The sequence below is a fragment of the Aquila chrysaetos genome, chromosome 12 (genome assembly GCF_900496995.4).
Source record: "Aquila chrysaetos chrysaetos chromosome 12, bAquChr1.4, whole genome shotgun sequence".
NCBI classification, from domain to species: Eukaryota; Metazoa; Chordata; class Aves; order Accipitriformes; family Accipitridae; genus Aquila; species Aquila chrysaetos.
The window spans coordinates 36943909-36967600 of NC_044015.1; the positions used below are offsets into that span (position 1 = coordinate 36943909).

Here is a 23692-nt window from a genome sequence, read left to right on the forward strand (position 1 = left end):
GGCAAACTTGCTGAGGGTGCACTCAATCACACTGTCCATGTCGCTGATGAAGATGTTGAACAGCACTGGTCCCAATACCGACCCCTGAGGAACGCTATTTGTCACTGGTCTCCACTCAGATATCGAGCTGTTGATCACAGCTCTTTGCAACCATCCAGCCAATTCCTTATGTACCAAGTGGCCCATCTGTCAAATCCATGTCTCTCCAATTTAGAGACAAGGATGTCGTGCGGGACAGTGTCAAATGCTTTGCACAAGTCCAGGTAGAGGACGTCCATTGCTCTTCCCTAATCCACCAGGGCTGTAACCCTGTTGTAGAAGACCACCAAATTTGTAAGGCACGAGTTGCCCTTAGTGAAGCCGTGTTGGCTGTCACCAATCACCTCCTTATTTTCTACGTGCCCTAGCATAGTTTCCAGGAGGATCCGCTCCATGATCTTGCTGGGCATAGGGGTGAGACTGACTGGCCTGCAGTTCCCCAGGTCTTCCTTTTTTCCCTTTCTAAAAATGGGGGTTATGCTTCCCCTTCTCCAGTCAGTGGGAACTTCACTGGACTGCCACGACTTCTCAAATATGATGGATTGTGGCTTAGCCACTTCATCTGCCAGTTTCCTCAGGACCTACGATGCATCTCATCAGGTCCCATGGACTTGTGCACCTTCAGGCTCCTTAGATGGTCTCGAACCTGATCTTCTCCTATGGTAGGCGGTTCTTCATTCTCCCAGTCCCTGCCTTTGCCTTCTGCAACTTGGGCAGCATGGCTGGAGCACTTGCCAGTGAAGACTGAGGCAAAAAATTCGTTGAGTACCTCAGCCTTCTCCATATCCCAAGTAACCAAGTCTCCCGTTTCCTTCCGGAGAGGGCCCACATAGGTAGAATATTACTGTGATATCTGCTTAATTATGTATCTAGTTAATGATATTTTCATGATACAAAGGTAAGTAAAATTGTACTCATGAAGTTTTGCAATTGCTGCAGTTTTGTTACACTGTTTATGAAGTTCCAGTCAGAGATTGTGCTTATTTTAGTCAGTTACTGCTTCAGCACAGCTCCTCAGAGCAAACGTACCCTTAACATACATGAACACCCATTTCCTCTTATGGACAGCTGCTAATCCTATAGCAAACGAAAGGCAAGTGGGACAGCCTGAGCTGCTGTGGTCCTCTATAATTACAGTCAATGAATGCTTTGAAAGCGATGAGAATCACGTTCAGGGTTTTGGTGAGTATAATTGAGAAGAAACAGGTGACTGGGGAAAGCAGAAAAAGTCTCTGGTAACTGGAGAATTTGTGAAACGGATCACAGCACAAAAGTCCATTCTCCTCCACTGGCTGGGCTCCACAGCCTCCCCATCATGCTCCACGGCACCATTGTAACAGGGAAGACCATGGCAGATGAAGACGTAGTCCAGGCAAGCATCCAGACCCATAGAAAAGAGTGGGTACATGTGACACCCGAATTACAAGTCTCATGAGGCATTATTGTGACATATCCAGAATAGAATTCCCTGTTTCCAGTGAAAAGTTTCCAGTGTTTGGCTGATACACTACATTTCTTGACCATTTATTTATTTGATTTTTATTTTTTTAAGAAGTCAGAATCTTTAAAATTGGAAAAACAATACGATGTTTTCCCTACCGAGCTCCATCACAATACCAAGGCATGTGATAAGTCTTAGGAAGTGTAGGCCAGCATTATTTCATATAAACAAAAAGCCCACATAAGATTTTTAGGAATAATACATGAGATTTTAAAGACAAACCAATTTGTATTTAAACTACACAAAAAGGGCCGTTAGCCTCTTCGTGGTAATTAATACGTACATTCTATTTATTTCAGATCTATATTCAGAGACCTGAATTCACTGACACTCTGATTGTACTGAATGACTCTGGAGATACTAAGAAGCTTCACAGAAATGTAGCATCTTTTGGCCTGCATGGGGCAGTCAGTTGTATTTGGTGGGTTTGGACCTAAGCATTTAAGAAGATCACTTTGGATGCCTTTCAGCTTGTAGTGGGTGCTTGTGACCATTAGCTCTGCCCTGCTTGTAATCATGACATAAATTATCGTTATATCCTCTGGAGTCCACACCTCTGTCGGGCTTTATTGCACTCCTATTCTGGCTTTATCCCATCATAATTCAATTCATTTCAGGGGTACCTTAGCAAGACTGTACAATCAGACTTATGTTGTTAATTTGCCTACGTGAATCACATTTAAAGGGTATCTAAATACACTGTTGAACACTGGTGAAATAAGTTCTATACATTTTAAAGGCCACACCACAAAGAGAAGTTGGTAAATCAATTGGTAAATCAGTCATACCTACAGTACCCAATTCACTGTTCCTCACTTCTTCCATCAGCAATGTTACCTGGAGTACATTCAAGATGTATCTTCCCTCCAAAATACTGTGGATTCTTTTAAAATGTTCTGGCTTTATACCGGACCCATAATAGAAACACTTTCTTTCATTCCCCAAATGATACAAGTCTGAAATTCATTAGGGCTAAATATGCATTTTATCAATTTTATCATATTATCAAAACACAGAAACTTGAAGCTTCTACTCAAAGTTCAGCAAGACCAACTGTAGCATACACTGATACCTATTTGTATGAAGATGGAGATTTCCTACAATAACATGAACATTATCCCTGCGCTGTCAAAAATTATTATCTTCTCTTGTAGCTGTCAAATCAGAAAATACCTTTTCTCCCTGCGAAGGAAAAGAACACTTACACTAAATCCGTGAAATTATGCGTGTTTCAGCCAATCCACCGTACATTTGCCTTCACAAAGTACCTTACAGATTTATTAACAAGAGCTAAAAATTTCTTGCGCGACAGTGCCTTGAGTGAAGTCACACGTGCATCAAAGCCGCCTGAAATATGCCCACCACATGGGAGTTGGAACAATGACAGACAAGGAACAACACCAGCGACTCACTTTTTTTTTCCCCTGCAGCAACTAAAACAAGAACTGAGAGATTCAGACAACCAGAGTCTACGTTCAACTGTTCAAGCACATGCGAAAGCAAATTCATTGTCTCTGAAAAAAAGGAAAAAAAGTCTGGTTTACACCAGTGTAACTGAGAACAGAATCTGGCCCTTTGACAACTGGCTGTTTTATACAATATTAATATCACTGGCTGGCAAACACAAGATTTAAGCATTTTCCATGTCTGGAACTAGATCTCCTCTTTCACTGGTATCGAGGGGCCTTTAACCTACATACTGTAACTCACCAATAACAGATGAAAAGAGCACATACTCCCTGCCTTATACCAGAGGGTTCACCCTGCTTTCAGTAGAACCATAGCTATTTCATAAATCCATATAAAAAACTAATCCTAATTTACAGAGAGTAAATCTAATAAAAGCAGAATGGTTTCCAGAAGGATCTCATGGAAGTGGAATCCATCAAGGTAACTTCTGTCTTTCTCTCTTTTTCTGTTCTACAGTTTTGATTTATATCTTTACATTTAAATGCTCATGAAGGGAACGGAAGAGGGTGATACAGTAGTGTGCAAAGGCTGCAATCAGGCAATTCCTTCCATATGAGTAATCAAGTTAGTTCAGTTTTGGATATCTCGCTTCTTTCATTCTGGGGTAACTGACTTGGGGGGGGTTCTTTCTCGATTTATGCCAGATTAAGTCATGTGAGAATTGGTCCCATTGATCGTAATGGGGCTACACACCTCAGGAAGGAGCGCTCACACTGGTCAGGATCTGCAGAGTCAGCCCTACATTTCTTGCTAGGGGTAAATTCTTCTAGAGGAAAACAGAACCCCTCCTCACACAAAGGGAAACCTGTCTGTGTGACAATGAGATCAATATTTAAAACAACCCTACTAAAGGGCAATAGCTCTCTTTCTTCCCTGGGGAACATCTTGTTTACCATTCAGGAAGGCTTCACTCTTACTGATAAAATTAGCTATTAAGGCTGTAGATAGATAAGAGCAAGAACTTACCAAAAGGGTGATTATTCAACAATAAACACATGTTGCAGTGCTTTGGAGTTTACCTAATTAAGGCCAATGAACAAATAACTGAAACGATGTATAATTGAAATGAGTCACTTTCAAAATAGAGATAGATTTGAAATATTTGCCTAACATACTTAGATATCCCCAGAGCATTGTGGGTTTTGCGGCGAAGACCAAACTAGGTCATTTGCTTTTTTTTTCTTACTGCTTCATTCTCTTTAATTACTTCTTTTTTAAAAAAATTTTGCCATTCTTGGTTTTGTTTGGATGCGATGTCCAAAATTTACCACGACAACACTAAGAAATGGAACGCCGTTACTGGGAGCTGGATGAGTCACGTGAGACGAATGAAAGACCAAACAGTACCAGATTTTCTCAAACAAGTGAAAATCATCCACGCTGGAAGAAGGCATCAAAGCCCTCCACTGAGAGAAAATTATTAACTCAAAAGGTGCCAACACAGCAAAGCCATGTATCGTAGGGAAGGTACCGTCCCCATACTCAGCAACCCATTCCACATAACTAGTGCTGAATAATCTCCATTACTGTATGGCTGGAGTGACTGCCACAACTCCTATACAGTCAGTAATTCAACAGCATCAGGATTGATGCACAGCGCTATACTGCCTGCTTGAAGGCTTTAATGAATGAACTGAATGCTTCAGAACACAGAATCTTCAAAATTATTCATGAACATATAGCATTTTCGACATTTTCAACAACAACAAAAAAATCATCACTTTCCCAAAGTTTTTTTATGCCTGTCATGCCATTCTCTATGGTGAATGGGAGGGTTTGTCTTAATCCTACACCACCAAGGCTGAGGGACAGAAGAATAGCATAAAGGCCGGAAAATAGATACTATAGTTGTTCCTCTACTTCCTCCAAGGCAAGTCCAACTGTGTGACTGTGGAGACAGATTTCCTATGCTTTGTGAAAAAACATGGTTTCTCCTTTAGTTTCAGTGAACCACTATTAGAAGGGATATGAGTTTTGGTCTAAATTTTTCTATTATGGGCACAGCTTAAGAGAAGGAAAAACACTGTAGAAGCAGGCCGGTGTGATTAGCCATGTATGATATTACAGCCTTAAGCAGACTTTACCAATTGTAATATTGTTATTTTCACTTAGATCTTCAAGCTCATAATAAGGTATCCTAAACACAGACTTCCAGATCTTGGCGTGGAGATCCAAAAGAGGGCATGTTCAGATCTTTCATTGACCTCTTTGCAGTCATTTGTACCACCTGGTACACAACAAACCTCTAGATATTTTGGCTTCTCACCACTTGAAAGAGGGAAGTTCTGCACTTTAAGAGATCTTTGCAATAATTTCTAATACAGTACAAGACTTCCAATAACATTTGACTATGAAAGATTACCTTTTTTAAATCACACAAACATGATATGGTCCCAGATTGTTCAACCACAACTATTTATGTAGGTAAATGTATACTCTCACAAAGCTTTGAAAACTCCATCTTACTACAAGCTAAGTTTTACCCTGTGTATTTTTGGAAGTTCTCTCTGTGTTTTGATTTCATCTCTGTGTGATATCAATACTGTGCACCACTAGGTTTCTTTCCTGGTATAGAAGGTGGCAAGAAATCCCTTAGAGCTGAACAGCCCCAGAGCAGTGCATTAAGGTGCAGAATTCCTTCCTTGTTCCATGAATTATCTGAGTCTTCTGCAATGCACAGGTAGCAAATGCAGGATCTGAACATGGTGCTGAGGAAACAACAACATAGATGGTGACTATGAAACAAAAATCAATGTTACACAGAAAAGTTACTAAAAATGTTCAAATATAATTGTGCAGTTCTTTAAGCCCATCGGGCAGCCCATGGGGTCAAGCATATTGACTTTCAATACAACCATTTGTCATGCACAGCTCCTTTGGTTCATTTAGACTGGCAAAGGAAGGCAACAATTCTTTCTCCAAAGCATCAAGACAAGAGATCTCCGAGTCTCTTTTGTTGCTGTTGGTCCTTACCTGAGGACTGAAGTGGTTAACAATAACCACACTAAATTTTCACTGCTACACTCAAGAGTTCGTATCTCAAAGACGAACAAAGCAGCTCACACCACATTCCAGGTTCACCCTAGATCTCTGTATCAGCTACAACCTGTTCACATTTTAAGGCCTGTTTCATACAGCTGGTAGAGACTCGGCTTCATTTTTTTATAATGATTGTACACTATCTTAATAAAAACACAGTAAGTGAGAGCCAAAAGATTCTTTATTACAGAGCAGACCACACTGTATAGAGTCAAGTGAAGACCCAAATTGTCCTACATTTGTGTATCAAAACAGAGGTGGCAGATCCTCTGCCTCTTTGAAAATAGATGTAGGTGATTTGAATCTATGAAAGATTAGCATTAAAACCAACAGCACTCAGTAAGATTAGAATAAAAAAGAAGGATCTCTTTCCTCCAAGTTTTTTTGAACCATCCTATAAAATCCTATAACAGAAATACTTCTTTACTTTCACATTGATATATGAGTGAAGACAGAAGGGCTAAGAAAACTCTTGTAAACTAAAACAACCCAGCTAGCGAAATAAATTGTCGAGTATCAATCTTAAAAACTTGTGAAAGATAAATATAACCCATGTGTGTCTTTCTAGTAAATTCTGGACCCTAAGTGTTGGCTACATCTATATTTGTTATTTCATGTTCAATTTATTTTTAAAACAAGTTATTTGGATTGCATTTTATTTCTGTTCTGTTGAATTTCTTTTTGCAGACTACACAGAGTATTTTAAGAGTGGATGAGTAGGGTTGGCATTACCGAATAAAGAGGTGTGGATAATTTTCTATCAGCCTAACTTAAAACAATTTGAAAACTTTTCAGTACTTTAGAGATCTGTAACCTTTGAGCATATGGATAGATATGGCTCCCATATTTGACTTTTTCATGATATTTTAAAGGTAATCTTGGGAGTCTAACAGGCAGGCAAAGAACGCAGTAACAATACACTACATCTTTCACTGCTAAAATGGCTTGCAATGTTATGTAGTTTAGATTTCCAGCAGAGACCTTCACAACATTTTTTGAAGTTAGCCAGTATGGCCAAGATTCAGGAAAACACATGCCGTGTGCTTAGGTTCCAGTGACTTCACAGCTTTAGTTGATGTTCCCAGTTAAGCTCTAGATGTGTAAGAATATAACCATTTTAGGCAACAGTAAATAGATTGTCAGAGAAATAAAATAACTGTCTACTATCACAAGGAGTCTTTCCCTACACTCAGGTTTGGAACTTGACATTCTTGGCTTCCTATTTGGATCTCAGACCTCTAAATTATGCCCTCAAACAGAGCTGAGAGCAGACTGAAAATGACCATTGCCCTCTTCTGTGGCAATCACAACAAAACCTTTTACAGTCTGATGCAATGCAGGTCTTGTCATTACATTCACTGTTACAGAGTCTCCTCGGCTTGGAATCACCTTTTGCCTGTTGCCAGGCAATCTGAAAAATATTGTTCTCAACACATCTGGCCTTTTTTGTGGTCAGTTATCCTTCCTCACTGCTTGGATTTTAGTAACAGTGGGAAAAGACATTAAAATAAATGTTTTAGGAAAATATTAAGCTCAGCAAACATTATTTTAATTAAAAGGAAATCCTAAAACCCTCCTAATGGGCACTTGGAGAATATAAGCTCAATGTAATGAAATTTGATGTATTTCTTTTTCTTTTTTTAAGAAAACTGTGTTTGGAACAGATTTAATTCTCAGTATTTCTGATAGATAAGATATATCATTATGATTCTCCTTGCCCTGCCAAACACAGTAGAATAGGGATGCCTCTGCCACCTTATGAGTAAACATGTTCAAAGGAGACACAAATACAGCCATTGGCCCCCTTCTCCTTTCCCACTTCTCCACTCATCTCCATTTCCCTTTAATTTCTAAGCTCGGTTTGAAACCCTCTCCTCTCCAGTACACATTCCAGGATGCAAGAGATGCAAGACTGCTGCCGTGCTGTACAAAGCTGGCTCTACCAAATCCATTGTACTATTTAGATGCACAATTTTTAACCCTAGCTGAAGCTGGTCACAGTATCTGGGTACCAGACAACTGTATTTTTCAACGTGAGCAACACATAACACACAGAAGCTGCTGTCAATCTATCTGGTTTAAACTCCCTGCCCTCACACATGAGATTGATCAAAAACCTGTGCTCCCGGAGACCAGCTGAACCAGGATAAAGCAATCCACACCCCCCAAGTAAATGCATCGTGCATATTGGTGTACGGTATAAGACAACTCCACACCATTTAGGGTTATGTACACACTCACCTGCCCTTGTCCCCTTTGGTTTGTCTTTTTTGTTGCTCTAAAAGGACACCACCAGAGTTTTCACAGCAGCCTGTAGTTAGACAGGGCCTGTAGGTTAAAAGAACCCCAGAGTGACTCTTTCAAGACAGAAGTTCACACATTTTGTGATGAGGGTACTTGAATTGTTCCTATTGTAAACATGCTTTCATCATAGATTATATGACTCCATTGAGAAGACAGGATCTTTCCATACATGCAGTTTGAGAAAATCTATTCCGTTTGTTTTTTTCCTCTAAGTCATTTAATTCACTAATAGCCAGAGCATGCCTACTATGAAATGCATGTGGGTTATTGCTTTCCCATTTACTTATTAAACACTGAACTTTTAAACCCCCAGATCTCCACTCCCCTATGTTTTCCTTAGTCCATTTAGTCTCTCTTTTCCATGGAAGTTCTAGCCAGCAGACCATGTAAAGACTCCACAGGGGAATATGCTCTCCCAAACATTTGAAACACAAGGATGTGCAGGGAATGAAAGCTGGGGTTTTGCCATATGGCACCTTGCACGTGTCTTGTGTAAACATCTATGTCTCTCTGTCCCAAGAAGGAATTTTATGTCTGCCTGGCTCAGCAGTACACTATATAGATTAAAAAGGAAAAAACCCACCTCCCAACAGAGCACAAAAAAAATTATTTCCATCAAGTTGTTAGGCTCAAAGATTTAGAAGCCCGGAAGTGTCACCAAGTCAGTAAAAGCCACAGAAACTCACTGCTACAAAGACAGAATCACTGTAGGATTATGCAGAAATGGTAAACTTTAAACAAAGGGGGAAGCTGGTAACTAACTAGAATTTTGTTCTTTTCAATGCAAACTAGATGTAGCAAAAGGTCTGGTGGGATGCAGACACACAGCATCTAGTCTTAAGGACCTAATTCTGATGCATATATTTGGAAACGAGTCTACTCATAGTCAAAGGAGACAGAAAATTACTCATAATAGGAATCAAAATGCACTGGGAGTCTAGAAAGAACTTTCCATGTTGCTATGTGATGAGAATGCTCCAACATGTAAAGGGAAGACAACAGAAGGGAGCTAGTAAATCTGCACTGCACATCAGCTTCCAGCTATGGATTGTCTTCCGTTTGCTGGCCCTCCAAAAAAGTGCAAATTAAGCTCCTTTTCTATGAGAGGCTTCATGTGTCTCTCCTCTCTACTGATATCTTCACTCCAAGCTCATTTATTGTAGGAGCTTCTTCCAGACATTTTTTCCTGGTTCTTTATATATCAGTGATGAAAAACCAGAGTGAAAAGGCATTTGATTGCTGAAGACTACACATTCTTCTAACGCAACTTGCATTGGTTTCTCCATTCTGTTATTAAAAAGGAGACATCTTCATATACACAACCTGCATCTAGTCTCGCTGCAGATCTCTCACACTTACCAAGTAACCTACATCACCTATCAACCTTTGTGCTCTTGCATAAAATATTTTTTTACAATGAAAACTCAAATTGCTACCACAAACAGGCAACCATTTCACCTATAGTCTCCTTGATCATTCAACACTTGATACCTAAAACAGTAATGGTTTCTTTGCAGCTTAGAATTAACACTGCCAGAAAGAAAATTCAAGACAAACAAACAGTTTCCCCAATATATGCTGAAAAGAGCAACAGCCTACCCCTGCTACTTTTCATTTGCTGTTTTCATTGTTTGACATTTCTTTCTGCCAGGATTTTGGCATCATTTCAAGGCTTGATTTGAAATATATTTAACACCAAGTGATTTGCAATGTCGTTTTCCATTTTACCAGAACTATGCTTGGGACTAATTCCATTTAAGTAGAATTTACCCTTCTGCACTCATTGCCAGTGAACGGGCCTCTTGCAGGCTCTCCACAACAGACTGCACTTCTCCCTAACTTTACACAAGTCTGAGAATAGCAGTTATAGATAACTGCAGTCTTAGGATTGTAGATATATGCAGTGCCTGTTAAACATACACCTTAATGTTATTACCAGTAAGAACAATCTACTGAAGGACAGTGTCAAACATGAGTTACTGGTGCAATAAATATCTATACGCCATGTAACATAGTAAGATGAAAAACTCTTGTCTATGACTTAAATATAACTACTTCAGGTGTCTATCCAAATTGGGGCAGCTTCATACAACAACTGGGAGGACTGAACATCTTGACTGTATCGATCTCTTCAGAAGTCAGATTCTGGTGATAACCATGCCACTCTCACCGCTACCTGTTCTGCTGTGGGGTTTTTTTAGCAGACTGTGGGACAGGGTAAGAATGAGTCTATTGTGGAATCTGCCGTGAAGAGGTAAAGGCACAGGGAAGAAGAAAAACAGAGACAGGATGATGCAGAAGGATTAAAGACTACAAGGGCTGCTACAAAAAGGGAAAATGTCCACCAAGGTCCCATCACTCCGTAACTCAACTTAGCAGCATAAAACACTAAACAAAAACTCAGGAAAGTGCACATACTTGCACACTGTCCAGATTTCAGTGTTACGGCATTCTCAAAACTCTAATTAGGGTTGACTCTTCAGATTTACAGCACTTTTTCTGCTGACCGTCCCTGCCATCAAGAATACATGAAGGGCATGAAATCATTCTAACATGCTGATCTAATTGATCCAGTGAAACTGAGAGTAATTCATTAATCATATTGCCTCCGGGTCCAGTTCTGTTCTTGTCTGGTTGTCAATCAGGAGTCACTGCCACAGGCAGTGAAATAACAGTACTACGTAACTAGAAGGTGCAAGATCAGACTTACAAAGTCTTCTAGAACTGAGTATCTAAAGATGTACACTGGAGGGATGAATTCTAACATCTCCATCTTAATGGAAGCTTCCAGAGCTCAATCAGAGATACAAATACTGCACCCAGCAACTCAGTAAATACTTTTGACTAACCAAACTGAGCAGAGCGCCACAGACAGAATGATTTTCTTCTACTCAGACTAGATTTGAGGGCCTCAGACTGAGAAAGTCTAGCTTGTTACAACTCTGGGCAGACATCCCATTCCTTTCCTCTTTCCCATCACCTTGGCACACTACTAAACCTGATAACGAAGGATGAGGATTTATATCTGGAATGTGCATTTTAATGTGAATTTAGTGCTGGAAAAAAATGCCAGGTTAAGAGCTGTGGAGATGGCAATGTTCCCATAGCAGGTAAAGTGTGGTCAAAAGGTGTGCAAGGTTCCCTAAATATCAGGACCAAAGAGCCAGAAACTTGCCCTATAAGAACTACTTCTAAGTGGGAAATGGAGACCCTACGGTGAGGCAACCAAGTTTGTGAATAGCAGACATAGCACAGGAATAGAGAGCAACTTCGGAAGACCACACAGTTTACAGGCTGAACCCAGAAAGAATGCCAGTGTGCTTGGTACATTGTATTTCCTGTGGGATATCTGCATCTAGTTTAACCACACGCTGTTGGATCTAGAGTGTATCTTTTAGAAAGACATCAAGTCTCGAAGTGGAATCTTTAAATGATGGAGAACTGCTTCTTGTGGCAGTTTGTTCCATGGTTCTCAGCATGAATTTTATATAGCTTGAACTTGTTTGACTTCAGTTTCCAAGCACTGGGCCTCATTATGCCTTTGTGTGCTAGATTAAAACACAAGACGTACCTGGTACTTTCTCCCTCTGTAGGTAACTTCAGACTTTGTTCATACCTTTTCTTCAGTGACTAACTGGCCACCTTCTTTGTTTTCTCACGGTATAGTACATTCTCCAAACCATGAATCGTTTGTGTGTATCTTTTCTTAAACACAGCCAGTTTTTCCAAGGAACCTTGTTAAATTGTCAACACTAGAACAGTACAGTACTAGAATCATTAATAACATAAGACAGCAGTGTTGCTTTGCTACTTCTGCCTGATATGTGCCTAAACACAGCTCTCCACATTTTTATTATTATTATTATTCTGCTGTAGCATCGGATTGGGAACTCTTGTTCAGCCAGCAAATTCTTAATGTTTTACCTGAGGCTGCCTGGCTGGGTCCTTTAATGCTCTCAGAGTTTGGGGGAAGGGAGAAGGATGGTTATTCTGGTTTTGTGTGTGCGTGACTTTAATACAAGTCTCTGCTAAGAAATGGAATAAAGTCACCAAATTATACTACTGTGCCTCCAAACTTAATGACCAAGAATGAGTTCTGCTGTCGATGGGCCTAACTCAATAGGCACCACGGAAAACAATGGAGTCCCCCAGTGTGTGACCAAAAAAGAAATAACAACTTTTTAAGGAATGTAGCAACTGCAGAAGCTCAGTAACCACTTATGAAACTGAGGGGGGAAAATCAGCCATTTGAATTTTTTGTTTACAGGCAAAAAGGGCTCCAGCAATAGAGTCAGTGAGTGTGAGATTTCTGTTGTTTTAATTAAGCCTTTCTTAGGTTTGCCTTGTTTGGTTTAGCACAAGTTCTGTAGAATACATCTAAAACCTACGGCTGGTTTGCAAAAGACAGCAGAGAGAGAGTAACTGAAGCCATTTAAAAAATAAAGGAGCTGGAAGCTGAACATGTGTGTCATCCAAGCCCCATGCTAAGCCATGGCCTTTTACAGCTAAAATGATTGCCGACAGAGCAGACTATGGCTCGCAAAAATCCGTATTTACCTGGCAGAAATCCACGTGATCCTGAGCACGCTGACTAAGAAATTAGCTGAGATGAAGGGGTAGGAATGTAACCTCTGGAAGTTCCCAAAAAGACAAAACCAAGGAATTTTTCCTTCTCATTGTCATAGCCCTTCATTTGCATGGATCCTGGCAGTCAGCAAGAGGGAAAAGAGGAGAGCAGCACAGCTCCAAAATCACTACTTGTGATACGACAGAAGCAAGTATCATGCATTATTTGCACTGTAAATCACTAGCAGTAGCTTTCCAAAAAGAAAAGCAAGTAAAGAAGGGACTAGCAACAGCAAAGCTGGGTCACTTCAGAGCGTGCTGCAGGGATCTCTAAGCTGGCATCACTTGAGCTACCAAGTCCTCAGGCTGCAGGGTAACAGCTGGGGGGGGTTCCCACCCCCCCAGGAAGAAAGCCTGTCTCCAGAGGCCATATCAGCCTGAGTCCAGGGCTAGGCTGGCAAAACTGCTCAGAGCCTAGTTCAAAGGCAAGCCCAGATGTCAGGCGCTGTGCTGTCCGCCACATGCGCTTACTCAGTGGATATGCTTAGAAAGCACTAAACTCTACAGAAACACCAGTATGTGTGCTGCAGCGACTAGTCCCACACAAGCAACAGCGGCTTCCCAAAGCTCAGGCCTACATCCCCTGTACATCAGTGCATTTTCCTCTTCTCAGTCAGTGTGGAAAAGCAAAGTATCTTGTTTCTGTGTAACTGAATCCCAGCCATGTATATACAGCTAATGACTGGTTACACCACACATAATGAAGAGTCACGTTTTGCTAACTGCATAGAAAATAAACAAGCTAAAAAAGAAAACAATTACTGGCTTTGGTAGGAATCTCTCTTGACCTTCCTTCCGGACTCAGACCCTTGATGCTCAGACAGCTATGCATTATAGTCACTGTCAGGCACATGTACCTCCTGCTCCGGTTTTGCTTTCCCTTTAATGCCCATTGACACTTGTAATTTTCTTTGCTGCAGAACACCCACCCAGCAGAGGCCAGAGCATCAGAATTACTGTGGTCTGCTTGGGATCATGCATGGCCTCTTTCCTCACCCCCCTGACTGAGGTGCAGCCACAGAAAAGGAGCTATCCCCAGCTTTTACTTCTGAGACACAGGTAGCATTTGTCTAAAACAGAGACATGGCAGAACTGTGAGGGAACCTTGTGCCCTCCTTCCCCTCAGCACCGGACAGGGGACTGTTCTTTGTACATACAGTGAGAACTGTGCAGTTCTACAGCATACCCTGTTACTTACTTACTAATATTGTCAAAGCACAAAGGATTATAATGCCATTGCAGTTTATTCCGCACAGGAATGACCAAAAAAATTACTCCTGCCTCAGAAAGCTCACAGCCTAAGAGACTGATGGATACAAGCAGCAGAGCACAAAGGAATGATGAGCCAGTGTCACTCAACACAGCAGCAGTGGCCTTGGCACAACCATAGCTTAAGTTTCTACATCTTTTGCCTGCATCATGGGCCAAACACAGCATGTCAAACCTGACATGCAGTAGAGAGCAACCTGTGCTCAGAGCTAAGGGAACCCTTCACACTTTCACATCAGTGCTTTTAGTAAAGAAGGAAAACAAGTCCCTCCTAAACATCCTGTCATCTGGTGACCTGTGTCTCCCTCTGCTCTCCTACAGTCAAAGGCAAGCCCTTGTTCCAGCAATGTCTCCAGAGGTGACATGGTGGCCTGCATACCCCTGTGTGTGGGGGCATTGTGGGTCCTCTCTTCCAGGGAAGCAGTAGCTAATCAGTTGCTTCAGTCACGGTTGGACAGGGACATTTTAGATGGAGGAGTGGAGAAAGAAGGGAAAAAAAAAGAAGAAAAAAAAAAAAAACCCAAAAAGAGGGACTTACGCTGACAAGTGGCTGGTGGGGATAATGACCCCAGTCAGAGTCCTTGTGTTCTTATAAAAAACTCTCGACAAACCCCAGCATCTGGTAGTTCAGCTGTGGGTTTCCGCTGTTTATTTTTCTATTCCAGTGCTCTCATCCCTATGCACTGCCTGTGCCTGGCTCTGTTAAGCATTCCAAGTGCTACAGAGCATAATTGAAAGAATAAAAACCCCAGGCTCAGCATCAGGCATGTACAGAAAAAAATCAAACTGCTTAAATCCTTCCTTACATTGATGAGAATGCAGGCAACAATCCCCCAATGACACGCCAGGCAGGTCCAAGGCGAATGCAAGCTAGGAGTGTCAACCCCTGCAGACCTCTGAATTGGTGCGTGCACACCAGGTTATTTTGTTCCAACTAGTGGGAACCATGACCAACCCCTGTGATGCACAGGGAGAAGCACTTACTCCAGTGAGCTGTCCAGAGGACAGATCCTGTTCATGTCCTCTTAATTTCAAAAAGCTTAGTCCTTTCTCTATTTCTCTCCTCCCTCTTCACCTTCACACCGATAACCTCAATTACAAAATCAAACATAACAATCCTGCCTCTGCTGACCATTGTCTGCCTACCACCACTTAAAAATTCAGTCTTTGACATCGCTTCATGGATGATAAGCCATAAAAGGTAGCTCCATACAGCTAATAAACATAGACCACTGCACCTTCAGTCTGCTTCTTCCTCTCACTCTTACTTTGAATAGTCCCTACCGCAAGGTCTTCATAACATAAGCTTCATCTCTGACTTGGATCTCTCAGCCCTCACTTCACTTCCAGGACTTTCTGCAGAATATTCCTAAGGCAATGCCTTTCTGACCTACCCACACTGCCAGCATGTCCATCCAGCTCCCCATTTCCCTGTGTTTCTATTGCTAATACATCCTCTGCTGTGACCTTTACTCCTGTAATATTCCCCTACTGATAATCATCCAGACTAGTACAGGAAAAACTAATACACAGTGACAGTAGGGATGAAAAAATGCAAGATGGGGAAAGGCTGTTCTCCTGATAAAAACAACCCTATGCAGCCACGATTAAAAAACGTGGGGACTACAGAGGAACAATGAGCTGTATGTGTGCTTGGTGAAGACTTCTCTCTTACAACTCTGGCAGAGCTACAACGCTGTTGTAAGGCTCACCGCCTAGTACCTAGCTTCTTCTCACTGTACCACCCCTCCGCCTGCAATGCACTGTTTTTCCACTATGCCAACTCCACGGCTCACAGTCAGGAAAGGAGCGGTGGTCAGTGCCTGAAAGAGTCTGGAGAGAAGCCCAAAGTTGAGGCTCTGCTCCTTTACGGCAAAGGGAGAGCAAGAAGAGTTGTATCAGCTCCAGAGATGCAGCTCTCCTCCTGGAGGAGGTAACCTACGCTGTGAGGTGTCTGTGCAAAGCCTGGGGGGGCTGTTATTGCTGCATGCTCAGGAATGCAGTCTCTGAAAGTAATTTTAAAAAAATCTTTTGAGAAATGGCCTATCTTTCAGTTTGGGGAAACCGTGTTCTGCATCTAATCAGCAGGCCACCGGAGCTGTTAACTGTAATTGGTGATAATCAGAGGAGAATTTTATTCAGTGACAATTCATTTTCTGTAATTATTACTCTGTTCTTATAAAAGTTACCTAAATGCTGTGCTCACAGCTACAACAAGAACATTCCCAATGCCAACTCTCAAATTGTTTTCACTTTTAGAGATGCATAATATTGAAAGCAGATGTACCAAATTGAACCTTTTTTTTTTTTTTTTTTTTTTTTTGCAACGTACTGTAAATGTTTTTAAAATGTGACTCTGGTACAATGCATGTCAAACAGTTGAATTCAAGGTAAAAAGTGCTGCCAAAAACAGAAGACAAATGAAGTTTAAAATCAGTTTTGACAGATTAAATGGAGGCACTTTGAAGCCATGAATCAGATTGCCAGTCTCTAGGAAGTTAATAATCCATGTATCTTTTCTCTGTATTTATTATCCCAAAGATAGACAGAAAAACAAGCCAACATCAAAAGCAAATTTGTACCTCTGTGTCTAAAATACTTCACCCGAGTGGCAGTGAAAGTATGAGCAAGTTCATCTCCCAATATTTGCTTGTTCTGAAGACAGATGAAAGACTAATATTTGTATGTAAGACACACAACTTCCCAGTGTTCAGAATCATCGTCTAAAGTAAACATTTGAGCCTAGTGCATTTTCAACAATGTGCGACTCCGCATTCACAAACCAGTGGATATCTGAATTTATTTTTTTTTAACATTTGTTATGATCAAATCAGTGTCTCTTTCAAATCGGGGTTTTTTTGGTAAAATTATGTTCCAGAAGAGAAAGGACATGAGGAAACAAATTTTGCTTTTGCTTGTAAAACCTTATTCTACGTTCTGTGCAATCTGGTTGGTTATATTGGGTTAATTTCTTCACATGTACAAGGATGCATGCAAATAAAATCAAACCAAAACAAAGAAGGCAGAGCAAAATGTTTTCCAAGCTTTGCAACAGAGTGCTTACAGTGTTTATACAAATAGTAAAGTCTGGCTAAAACAAGCATCTGACAGCTCTGTGCTGCTTTCAGACACATGACTCCTATTTGCCATTTATTCCATGGAGGCAGAACTGGGTGCCCAGGCAGAGCCCCAGTGAAATCCCTGGGGCAATGCATGAATGCAAAGTTTTGCTTGCACACATGCCATTGCTAGATTAGATCTTGTGTGTTGTGCACTCCATTCCATGCTAACTCAACACGCTCCCACTGAAGCTGGACAAATCTAGATATAAACTGTCCTAGATGAATTAGTTACTACAGAATACATAATAAACAAATGCCTAAGAAATTTGTGCACTAAAACACAACTTTTGCCTCCTGAATTTTTTTGTATTACAAATTGTATTCCACAATCTGCTGGCTTGCATTCTGCTGAGACATCAATGAACTCCCTAAAGAGAGCAAGGTCTAGCCAAAATGGATTCCCCAACATTGGACACTTTTAAGATTTGGCTGGAGAGGGTGCTGGGCCATCTTGTCTAGACTGTGTTTTTGCCAACAAAGGTTGGACCAGATGATCCTTGAGGTCCCTTCCAACCTGGTATTCTATGATTATTCAAAATGCAGCACCTGACAGTAAACTCAGCAAGGATTAAATGAGGAAGTCTCCACATGTTGCAGGAGAAATAGCTGTCGCAGCAGCCTCCTAAATTGTCAAATCAGGAGGGAGAAGACTGGATTTGCACATACATGTGCAAACAGGTAAGTGCCAATACAAACATTAGCATTTGGGAATACTGCATGAATTCAGGACACTCTGTAGAGATTAATACCATTACAATAATCTAGACATATGGGGAAATAAAATTCTCTTCAAATAAGTTTGATACTGATGCATGAAAATGGTTCTACCATTTCTCTCAAACCACTACTCTGAATTTTGTTCATCTATGAAACAAAATCAGGAATAATCATTAAATCTCACCAGAGTGTCTTTGAAATCATAGCTTTGAATTAAAACAGGCAACATTTTCTTTCAGCTGTTTAAGATCACAGCACCCCTCTTAAGTGATCTCATACATTAGTTACTCTTACATGATTTTTGTAAGCATGATCACATACTGATTTTGTAAAAGGCTACGCATGCAGCAGCCTGACTTCACCACCGCACACCTGAAAGAACGGCCAGAATGCAACAGGATGGGCAGTTCTCACAGGACTGCAGGGTGACACGCTGCTGTCACCCTGCACTGAGCTCAGACACTCTCCAAATACAGCAGTGAAGAGCCTTTCACCAACATCTGGGTCTAAGAAACAGCCATCCTATGCAAATGGACTTTGCATCCTATGCAGTCATCCATAGCCAATTTCTATTAAATATAACTCTCTCATAAGATGGTGTTGGTTCTACTCCCAGCATAGGGCACTCAACATCACTGATTACCTCAAATCAGTATGCACCATCACTGGCTCTGGTAATTACTGCCAAGTTCTCCTAATCCAGAGATATTAGCATTTAAATGACAGATACTTGAGTTTTAATCCTATCACACACATCTCTCTATAAGCAAAGTTCCCTTGGAATTCAACAAAATGCTGTGAGGCTTGTGAAAGGCACTACATAAATCATCTGGAAGAAGTGGGGAAATACACAACACAGAGACAAGCAGAACTTGTTTTCTTTGTAAAACAGCATTTTCCATAGTTTGTGGTACCATAATTTCTGTTTTTTAGAATATTATATTTGAGTTAAAACCAGGATTTTAGTCAATGCAAGGTTTTCCTTTGTGAGTCCTTATCTTACAAGACAATTTATGTTATTTTATGGATCATTGAACTGCTGTTCACAAAAACAACCCTAAACAATATGCTTAGTAAAATAGCGAGCTCAAAGCAACCCACTCATTGCAAGATCCTGTACCTCGTCTATAAGCAGTGCAAGTACACCGGAGCACAAGGAAGGCAGCAGGGCCCCATTTCATTAGTATCAAAATCAATCGTTTTGCAACACTGAAACCTCCTCAATACTGTTGGTTTAAGCTATTTTATAGATACAGCAGTCAAAGGCAAAACTGGGAACAAGAAGTGTTCCTTCTATAAACACTGTTGCTTAGAAACACGGTATTTTTAATAACCTAGCACTCTAAATTCAGCGTGGCCTGTCAGTATGGGATTTCAGCACAAGACACGAAGGTATTTTGAGGCCAGTTTCCTACTTTGCACTGTACCATATACAGAGTTGTTCTTCATAGCAATAGAGTGACATGATCAATTGGGATAAGGAGACAGGAAGCTGAGTACTTGTTCATTACTCATATTGCCATAGTGCCTGAAATCTCCAGTCTTAAAGTAAATTTCCTTTTGCTAGTGATGTGCAAATACAAAACAAGACAGACAAGTCTTGCCCCCAGACAACTTAAATGTACAGGAGACCAAAAAAGATACAAAGGGACAATGCATTTGAAAAATAACATATTCTACACAAAAGTTAAAAGATAAAATAAATAAAATTAAAAAAAATTAAGTGCAGTTATTTGGTTTTGCTAGAATAAATATGGTGTATTTGCTTGAAATACATCCTTTGTTCTTAGAAAAACCAAACACACAGTTGTAGCTACTCTCTCTGCTAAGTGGTACTGACAGCTTACAGTCACATCTGTTCTTAGTATCTTCACTGTGTTTCATTATCTCCATCCTGCTGTACAGCCTCCTTGCCTGTTAAAAGTTTTAAAGTTAAAGTTTTCTCTTATTTAGAGGACCCTGGAAGAGTTGCTTCAGTTCGAGCAGCTAGGGTTGTACTAAAGGGAAAAGTGATTTTTATAAAATCAAACGTGATTTCTCAGAGACATCCGAGACATTCAGAGATACGCAAACATCTGGGGATGAGATTTATATTGATAATGAACTTTTATAAATGAGGAACACTGGACAAAGTTCCCTCTGAAAAACAAGAACGTGAGGCAGAATCAAGGACAAAGTTCTGAGCTCTCCCAGACTTAATCATCCATGTTTTTAATAGAAACTAATTATGAACAATAATTTAAAATACTTAGTGAACCAAATCCTGACCTTGCAGCCAAAATCTTTGAAGTCTATGAACTTTTTACCTAAGAAACAACCAAATCGGAAAGAAGTATGGATATTGGGATTTCACTTTTGAGTTTTACCTTGATTGTACCTACTTTAATTGCTACTATTATCCCTATGGCACTTCCACCCATCACAGAACTTTGGTCACATCCCAGCAACATTACTTGACCTCCCTGTAATCTCCCAGTGCAGCTGGCCAACAGGTTGTCCTTGTGTAGAAATACACCATTCCCAGCCCTAAAGGATGCACTGTTCTTGACAGGATAAGCTCAGCTCTACCTATAAATGTCCCTTCTCCTCCTAGTCCAAAGGGATGGCAAGTCTTGCTGTCTTGCCAGGAAAACATTATGCCTAAAAGCTGACACTTACTATGACCCTGACCCTCTAAGGCATGTTACATCTTGTTCTCCAGCCATTAAGTTTTAACATCTATTGTGTAATTCCGTAACAGTGATGCTTTCAGAAGATACTGAAGGCCACAGTTTTACTGCAATGTGATGTACACTGAAATCAATGACGGGACCTCAGTTTAAACAAAACAATACACTTTTACGGGTTTAGCAGAGGGGCTTTAACTTCCCATGAGTGAACAGTGTGCCATGGACATTTCTGAGCATGTCACTGCTAAAAGTTTCCTAACGATTCTCCACTTAAGTGTTAGCGTTTATTTAAACAGAACTATGCAAAAAAATCTGCAATACAAATTCTGTATTAATTATACAGCACCAACAGTCATTACCAATGTGTTTTTTTTTTAATTCTCTCTCTCTCTCTCTCCTGGGGTAGTGCTTGGGGTTACTCTATTGATTCTTTAATAAGGATGCTGGAAGAAAAGTTTACAGTCAGTCAAGGCAGCCCTTAAACATTATCAGGCTATTCTTCTGAGTAAGGTTAATTGATTTACCTGAATCTAATCTTTTCATTAAGATTACAGACTGGCTCAGTGATCAGAGTAAGGTTTGTATGACAATTGCCTTTTATTGAAAGCAAGTAGCAACAATGGACTCATAGATAAATGTAACAAAATGCAAAACAAAAAGAGTGCATCCTGCCAGAAATCACTTCTTTTTCCTTAGGTTTTCATCTTGCCAACATTTTAGTAGCTTGGATAACTCTGAACATTTTTTTTTTTATTATTAACTCAGCTGAAGTTCAGCAGAGACCAAGATTTTTTTAACATAGTCAATAGTTTTGAAAAGATACTTTATGTGGAGAAAAATGACTGCTAATTCCCCAAATGTTTTTAAAATCTTCAAAATCACTCATAATTCTTTGCCAAAGCCAACAGAGCCAGAACTTCCACAGATGCATCATCAGTACTGTTGCCTTACTAAGTCATGCTTTGAACTTGACAAGTCTTGCAAGCAAATCAACACTGAACAGTCAGGTTTCGGTAGGAAACGTCCATGAAAGCAAGCCTCAGGCACTACAGAAAGTGCTCCTGACACCTAGCAAGCTGCACATTCCACTGCAATCAGTGCCTTCTGGATGCTCCAGAATAGTATTAGTGTTACTAGCTGCTAGGATACCGACTCTTAATCTGAATAGCAGAGGCCCTGCTTATACAAAGTAAGTGCACATGCACGCACAATTAAGTACTATTTCTGCAAATTAGCTTTTTAACAACAGCTACTAACTGCAATGCAGGAAGACTGCACTCCTCTGTAAGAAGAAAAGAAAAAAAAAAAAAAAAAAAACAAACATACCCCCCCCCCCCCCTTGTGATCACTTTAATTCATGTCAGATTACAGGAGCCAGAAAAAAACTCTGTATTGGTGGATTACATGCAACAGAAAAGGCAAACCAAGAAGCAACACAGATTTTCCAAACTGCAGATTCTGTAAATGTAACTGTCCAGTACAAACTCCAGCTTAGACAGATTCCAGCAACATAAAATAAACCTTACAAATTCCTCTAAGTTTTACTGGATCACCTCGATGCAGAAAACACTACTACAGCCACCTAAAAAAAAAAGAATGATAGAACTGATACGCTTTCAGGGATTAATGGAACTAATCTTCCGTATATTCCACGTTTAACTATTCTTTTAAAAATGACCCTTTACTGACTCTTTCAGGCCTCCCTATCTAGCTCAACACCTCCATCACAGCTGATGTCTTTTATTGTTGTATTCTTAGGACCCCTTAATTAGGGAAAGGTTAGGGCACTTCTAGGTTTCCCTCCAACAGTGTATGATTTATCTTCAAAGACTGTGTTGCCTATGACCACTTGAAGGCCTGGAAGGAATGATGATCCTTGGATTAGAGCAAAGACTGAAATGTTGGAGCTGATAATTCACCTCTTGGATGGCCCTCAGGCAAGTCAGCCTGCGATTCACACCTTTCTGGTAAAATGGGAGTAACAGCACTTCTGTATCTCATAGGGATACTAATAAAATAAATATATTAAAGGCTGAGAGACACCCAAGTTCTACAGGACCATACAATCACCCTATATAGAGAAGCTACTGTCAAAGCATTGCTGTCTGGCCACCCTCATTTCAATGCTTTATGTATTTGCTGGCAAGACCTAATATAAAGCCTCCACAAAAAGTATCTTAGAATATAGCCAGAGAGCACACAGGGGATTGCATGATCTTTGTCAGGAAGAAGTTTGGATAATTCAAACAGGCTCCAGAATTGCATATACATATATATTTTGGGATGCTCACTGGAGCTTAGCCTGAACTCCAAACCTCCTAAGCCTCACGGTAAATTTTAAAGCAGAAGGAAGGATCTTCAGAAGCACCTCAGGGAATCATCAATTCAGGTGTCCCTGACAGACATGCCTCCTATCACAAACAAACTGATGCAAAGGCAAAAGAAAAGGGAGAAAGTTAAGCTCTTTAGAATAGGATTCTATATCTTTTACAATCTGTCTTCATTTTTGGCAAATTAGCTCAGACTACACTGCCTTGTGTGCTGCAAGGACTGTTCCCTAACAGATTACCAATTTGTGAAAGGACAGGTAGTCAGAGCCTTGCTCTAGCACATTTCAGTGAGGTATTCTGGGCTAAGTAAGTTGGATTTAGTGCTTGGAGGATAGAAAGATTGAGAAATGCTTTCTGGGAATTAGGGTTTTGATGGGGGCAAAATAATAGCTCAAGCCAAGGAGCAGTCAGAAATGGGGCACAGTGCAGTTAGCCTCAAGGCTCAATCAAATCTGAGATTTGGGCCTATGTGAAAGTCAAGCTTAAGACAATAATTTAACACATTTTCTTGTAGTGTCAGATTTCAGTCACTTCCTATTCACCTTAAGTTGTGGCCTAGTCACATTTTCATGGTTGCATCCACAGGGAAAAACAATAGGAAGGGAC

The 23692-nt window shown here is 40.5% G+C and overlaps 1 protein-coding gene across 8 annotated transcripts in view; it reads right to left on the reverse strand.

Moving 5' to 3' along the window:
* Positions 1–23692, reverse strand: part of GLIS1 (GLIS family zinc finger 1) — a 208199-nt gene that overhangs the window by 115722 nt on the left and 68785 nt on the right. The window contains exon 1 of one of the 8 annotated variants that reach the window (XM_030033951.1): positions 14468–14473. The exons of the other annotated variants lie outside the window; for them this stretch is intronic. The gene's annotated coding sequence lies outside the window, so the exon portion shown is untranslated. Of the gene's footprint in view, positions 1–14467; positions 14474–23692 lie in introns of those variants that run through there. 8 annotated transcript variants of the gene reach the window in all.